We start from the raw sequence: 6565 nt of genomic DNA, 5'->3' as shown, positions 1-6565 counted from the left end.
TAGTACCTCGCGTTACCGTCTAGCAGGTTGTAGTGCCTTTTAGTTTCTAATAGTAAATTTTACTGACATGCCGTGCCTTGCAGTAACTTGTGCTTCCTTGTAACAACCAATTCTGCTTTGTTCTGGCTTGTACTGCCTTGTGCTGACATGCAGTGTCTATTGGTGTCCTTTCGATGACTGGAAGTGACTTTTATTGCCATGTTGTTACTTGTGACGACTCGCTGTGTCTTGTAGATACTTGCACTGGCTTGTACTCCATTTTACTGCCTTGAATTCCCTTTTAGCCATTGGACTGACCTGTAGCATAATGTACTGATTTGTATTTCCTATCCTGTCTTGCAGTGCCTTGTGCTGACGTTGCAGTACCTTTACCAACTCGCAATGACTTGTACGTCCTTCTAGTAGCTTATAATAGTAACTTATACTTCCATTCAGTCTCTTGTAGTAGCTTATACCAGCTTATACTGCCCTGTAGTGCCCTGTATATCATTCTAATATCTTCTGATACCTTGTGTTGCCTTAAGTGCCCTGTGCACTTTTGTGACATGTAGCGACTTGTGACTTCCTATACTGTTTTGTAAGGTCCTGTACTTTTTTTGTAATACTTTCCAGTACCTTGTGGTGACTAGTACACTCTTTCACAATCTCGTTTTCTCTAATGTTGCTTCTCTCTGACTTACTGTGCCATGCAGTGTCGTCTACTTTCCTGCAGTGCTTCTGTAGTGCCTTGTAGTTCCTTGTTTTGACTAGAAATGCCACTGCTGCCTTGTAGTCTCTTGTACTTCCTTACACTACCTTTGTATCACCAACCAGTGCTGTGTACTGACTTGTAACACAATGTACTGACTTTTCTTTACTGTTACTGGTACTAATTAATCACGCCTTTACTAACTAAGATTATCAATACCGGAGAAATTGGTTCTGATATATTTCAATCCTCTCTCCATCTTTTCATTGCTTGATATGCTACATGTAGCATATCAAGCTACTTCATATTCATAAACTCTTAAAAAAAGACAGGTAGAATTAACATTACCATCACAGCAGTAAGTGAATTTGATCACCTTTCTCTTCCATCGTGCCTCTTTTCGTTCCGTGACCTTTAAAGCAGCGTTCCAGTCCATCTTAGTAAGGCAACTGATATATCCCTTCAGGACGGGCGACTTATAATTGCGGTTTGAGTCTTCATGATATTTTTAGAGTTGCAGTCCTCCTCGGCTACCTTGCGAGTTTTTAAATGGACCTTTTTTGGTAGAGTTCCATGTTCATTTATTACATTTGTGATTTCATTGTTGCTATTTGAGGTGGGGAGGGGGAGGGCATGGATTTGTCTTTAGTTTATGCTAAAGTTTCATGTTCATTTATTACATTTGTGATTTCACTGTTACTTTTTGAGGTGGGGGAAGTCATGGATTTGTATTTAGTTTCCTCTTAAGTTTTATGTTCATTTATTACATTTGTGATTTCATTGTTACTTTTTGAGGGGGGGGGGCATGGATTTGTCTTTGGTTTATACTTAAGTTTCATGTTCATTTATTAAATTTGTGATTTCATTGTTATTTTGGTTGGGGGGGGGGGGTACCATGGATTCGTCTTTAGTTTATGCTAAAGTTTCACGTTCATTTATTACATTTGTGATTTCATTGTTACTTTTTGAGGCGGGGGGACCATGGATTTCTCTTTAGTTTATACTTAAGTTTTATGTTCATTTATTACATTTGTGATTTCATTGTTACATTTGAGGTAGGGGGACCATGGATCCGTCTTTAGTTTATGCTAAAGTTTCATGTTCATTTTTTACATTTGTGATTTCATTGTTACTTTTTGAGTAGGGGGGGCATGGCTTTGTCTTTAGTTTATACTTAAGTTTTATGTTTATCTATTACATTTTTTATTTCACTGTTACTTCTTGAGGTGGGGGAGGTCATGGATTTGTTTTTAGTTTATGCTACAGTTTTATGTTCATTTATTACATTTGTGATTTCATTGTTTATTTTTGAGGTGGGGACCACGGATTTGTTTATAGTTTATACTTAAGTTTTATGTTCATTTATTACATTTTTTATTTCACTGTTACTTTTGAGGGGGAGCGACCATGGATTTGTATTTAGTTTCCTCTTAAGTTTTATGTTCATTTATTACATTTGTGATTTCATTGTTACTTTTTGATTGGGGGGGGCAGACCATGGATTTTTCTTTAATTTATACTTAAGTTTTATGTTCATTTATTACATTTGTGATTTCATTGTTACTTTTTGAAGGGAGGGTTGGTGACCATGGATTTGTCTTTAGTTTATGCTAAAGTTTTATGTTAATTTATTACATTTTTATTTCATTGTTACTTTTTGAAGGGGGTGATCATGGATTTGTCTTTAGTTTATGCTAAAGTTTTATGTTCATTTATTACATTTTTTATTTCATTGTTACTTTTTGAGAAGGGGGTGCATGGATTTGTCTTTAGTTTATGCTAAAGTTTTATGTTCATTTATTACATTTTTTATTTCATTGTTACTTTTTGAGAAGGGGGAACCATGGATTTGTCTTTAGTTTATGCTAAAGTTTTATGTTCATTTATTCATTTATTTCACTGTTACTTTTTTTTATTTTTTTCATGGATAAGTTTTATGTTCGTTTATTAGATTTGTGATTTTTGTTACTTTTTGAGAGGGGGAACCATGGATTTGTCTTTAGTTTATGCTAAAGTTTTATGTTCATTTATTACATTTTTATTTCATTGTTACTTTTTGAGAAGGGGGAACCATGGATTTGTCTTTAGTTTATGCTAAAGTTTTATGTTAATTTATTACATTTTTTATTTCATTGTTACTTTTTGAGAAGGGGGAACCATGGATTTGTCTTTAGTTTATGCTAAAGTTTTATGTTAATTTATTACATTTTTATTTCATTGTTACTTTTTGAGAAGGGAGGGGGACCATGGATTTGTCTTTAGTTTATGCTAAAGTTTTATGTTAATTTATTACATTTTTTATTTCATTGTTACTTTTTGAGAAGGGGGGGGGAACCATGGATTTGTCTTTAGTTTATGCTAAAGGTTTATGTTAATTTATTACATTTTTTATTTCATTGTTACTTTTTGAGAAGGGGGACCATGGATTTGTCTTTAGTTTATGCTAAAGTTTTATGTTCATTTATTACATTTTTTTATTTCATTGTTACTTTTTGAGAAGAGGGGGGGGGAACCATGGATTTGTCTTTAGTTTATGCTAAAGTTTTATGTTCATTTATCACATTTGTGATTTCACTGTTACTTTTGAGGGGGCATGGATTTTTCTGCAGGTTATGGATAAGTTTTATGTTCGTTTATTAGATTTGATATTTCATTGTTACTTTTTGAGAGGGGGGGGGACCATGGATTTGTCTTTAGTTTATGCTAAAGTTTTATGTTCATTTATTACACTTGTGATTTCACTGTTACTTTTTGAGGAGGCATGGATTTTTCTGCAGGTTGTGGATAAGTTTTATGTTCATTTATGACATTTGTGATCATTGTTACTTTTTGAAGGTGGGAGGGCATGAATTTGTCTTTAGTTTACGCTAAAGTTTCATGTTCATTTGTCACATTTGTGATTTCATTGTTACTTTTTGAGGGCGGGGGAGGGGTGGCATGGATTTGTCTGCAGTTTATGGATAAGTTCCATGTTCATTTACTACATCTGTGACTTCACTGTTACTTTTTGAGGTGGGGGTTGGGGACCATTGGTTTGTCTTTAGTTTATGCTAAAGTTTCATGTTCATTTGTTACATTTGTGATTTCATTTGCTTTTTCAAATTCTGTATGGATGTGTCTGTAGTGCAGTTGTCATGAAGTATTTTCAATTTAGCGATGATAAATTCAACCAAATGAATTAATATATAGTTGAATTTAATTTTTGCTTACTTTATATTGCATATTTAAGGTCTTTAGTTTTTAAGGCATTGACTAATCTGATACTGGTAAACAGAGCAATCGTCCTTCATTTCTGTTTTGTTTGTGTGTGTGTGTGTATGTGTGTTTATTGTGTTTCTGAATAGTTTTCAAAAGAAACTTTGGGTATTGGTTCTTTTTTAATTTTCATCCAGCAGAAATGCTGAACTGAGGATATATATTTTTCTAGCTTTATTTTTGAAAGTCTACGAGGCATCTCTCTGAAGTTTATTGGGTGATTTTGGAGGTTGACTTTGAACCACCGATCGTTCAATATATTTTAAAACTGACAAAGATTCACATCCAGATTTTTATAATTTTTATGAACAACACGGAGTAGAATTTTTTCCTGGGTTATCTATTTAGCATTTGGCAATATTTACCAAGTGAATACGAAGGAATTTTGGAGAAATTCAACCTTTAGTGTGCAATGAAAATATCTAATGTGGAACTTGAAGATAACAACCACTGGTGCTGGTGGAAGATATAACGTATCTGGGTGCTCCCCAGTCTTATGTATGTAAAATCAGATGCTAATGTTATATAAATACTACTTTACAAGCTAAAATAATTTCATTTTCGCATCCCCTCTAATAAATGAAATTTTCAACTTACCTGACTCCTGTTTGCACATCAAGGCTACCTGCTTTTCGTCTGAGTTCATCATAGCATTCATATTTTAAAAAATTACAGGTTCTCATTCCCTTCTGAGTTACATCGGTCCTCTTGGGGAAAAATTCCCCCTTTGCCACTGATGAGCTGCTTGTTGAACGCACTAATGATAAAGGGGACACAGAGGATCGTTGATGAAATGTTAAAGCAAACCAAGTTGAGGAATGAGGGGGTCCCTCGAAGACCCATACCATGAATGGGAATGACCGAAAATATATGGAGAGCCAGGAACAGGATTAAAGACATGAAAGGTAGATTCTGAAATACGTGGGGAATGAGGAAGAGGATTAAAGACTATGGAAATAAGAGTTGGATTTCCGATCTAGTAGAAAAATATTTAAAAAATGAACGACAAAGACTGGAAATCCTGAAATAAAAAGAGCGAGAAAATTGTAATGGTTCTTATAATGAAGCAATTTGGTTTGATCTTTGAATGACAGAAATTAGAGAATTACATGGCCATTGTGTCAAGGAACGACTCGATACTACTGACGTAGTATTTCAAGCTGATGTCTAAATCAAATATAATGAGACAATGCCAAAGTAACTGGTGCGAAATTGAAGCATATCTGCAAAGGTATCCATCATGGGAATTCCTACATGGTATTGGATACGGAAATAGCTCCTAACCATACCTCGTTACTCACCGTACAAAACATGTACAAGGGAGAGAGAGAGAGAGAGAGAGAGAGAGAGAGAGAGAGAGAGAGAGAGAGAGAGAGAATAACAATTCATTGCACATAGAATAATTTCTTTGAATCCTTGACCAAACAATGATAAAGATATTCGAAGGTATTAATATGCCGTACGAAAAATTTCACTTCTTGATGAATTCATCACCTGAAAATATTCTCATCGAAGCAGAGAGAAAATAAATCATCCTGGAAACTTAATCAGTGAAACAATCACGCGAAAGGAACATAAAAAAAATCATAATTCTCACATCAAACTCACAGGTTGAAATATTGCTCCCTCAATCGTGCAACAGCCATCATTCAAACTGAAATTACGTGACAAAAATATTTGACCAATTCATTGATTCTAATGATTAGCCAAACTCTCGCAGCAAAACATTCCTGTTTCCGTTTGTTAGAGTATACTCATATATTATATAGTTGCTTTTGATTCATCATGATGAGTTACTGAGTACGGAAGCGCACAGAGCATGTTCTTTTAAAGGAAAATCAGTATGAAGCTTTTATCCATGTAATGAATTGCTTTGCAATATTAGTGATTACAGATGAGTTTAACTGTTTGGTGTAAATGGTGCATGATTGCATGGTATTCGTAAAAATTTTAAATAACGGGTCTTCCTTGTATTTGGAGAGATTCATACACAGACCACTGGAGTATCCTAAGAAAAACTATGATGTAATAGAGAAGAAACTACTGAAAAACCGTCCTTTTGATTAAACATGAATAGATAAATCATAATAAAATATTAATATAAGGGTTTCTTAGACCTATTCCACTCATCCGGTCAGCGCAAAATTGTTTCTGAAGCAATTGTATTCGGTAACTTTATTTTCTCATGACGTGAAAAGTTGACACTTAAGTGCAAAAAGCTTAAAATCACCAGTGAATCTTCGGAAACTTTTGTATTGAAAATACTATTTCATATCTAAAGAAAAATGATGAAAGGTAGACAATGTGGGTCATACGATATATTTTGGGAACGAGTGATGTTTACAAAATAAATTTTGGGCAAATGGAAAAGGAGAAGGAGTGATAAGAGGGGAGGATGCAAGAAACAGAAGATTGCAAAATAGTTTAACTTCTTGATAATACAAGTTATAGAACAATGAGAGAAAGGAAAAAAAAAAAAAGAATTTTGGTACAAAACTTACCAACGCTTCAAACTTGAGAAAAATAATCGAGCGTAAAAACAAGGGAAGTTGAAAGCAAAGAACAAAGAAAACATTAAAGAGAAAACAATAAAAGGATGCAAACATTCTTGGAATGTTTCAC

Source organism: Macrobrachium rosenbergii, chromosome 59, assembly GCF_040412425.1.
Source record: "Macrobrachium rosenbergii isolate ZJJX-2024 chromosome 59, ASM4041242v1, whole genome shotgun sequence".
NCBI lineage: Eukaryota > Metazoa > Arthropoda > Malacostraca > Decapoda > Palaemonidae > Macrobrachium > Macrobrachium rosenbergii.
This window is presented reverse-complemented; position numbering follows the sequence as displayed.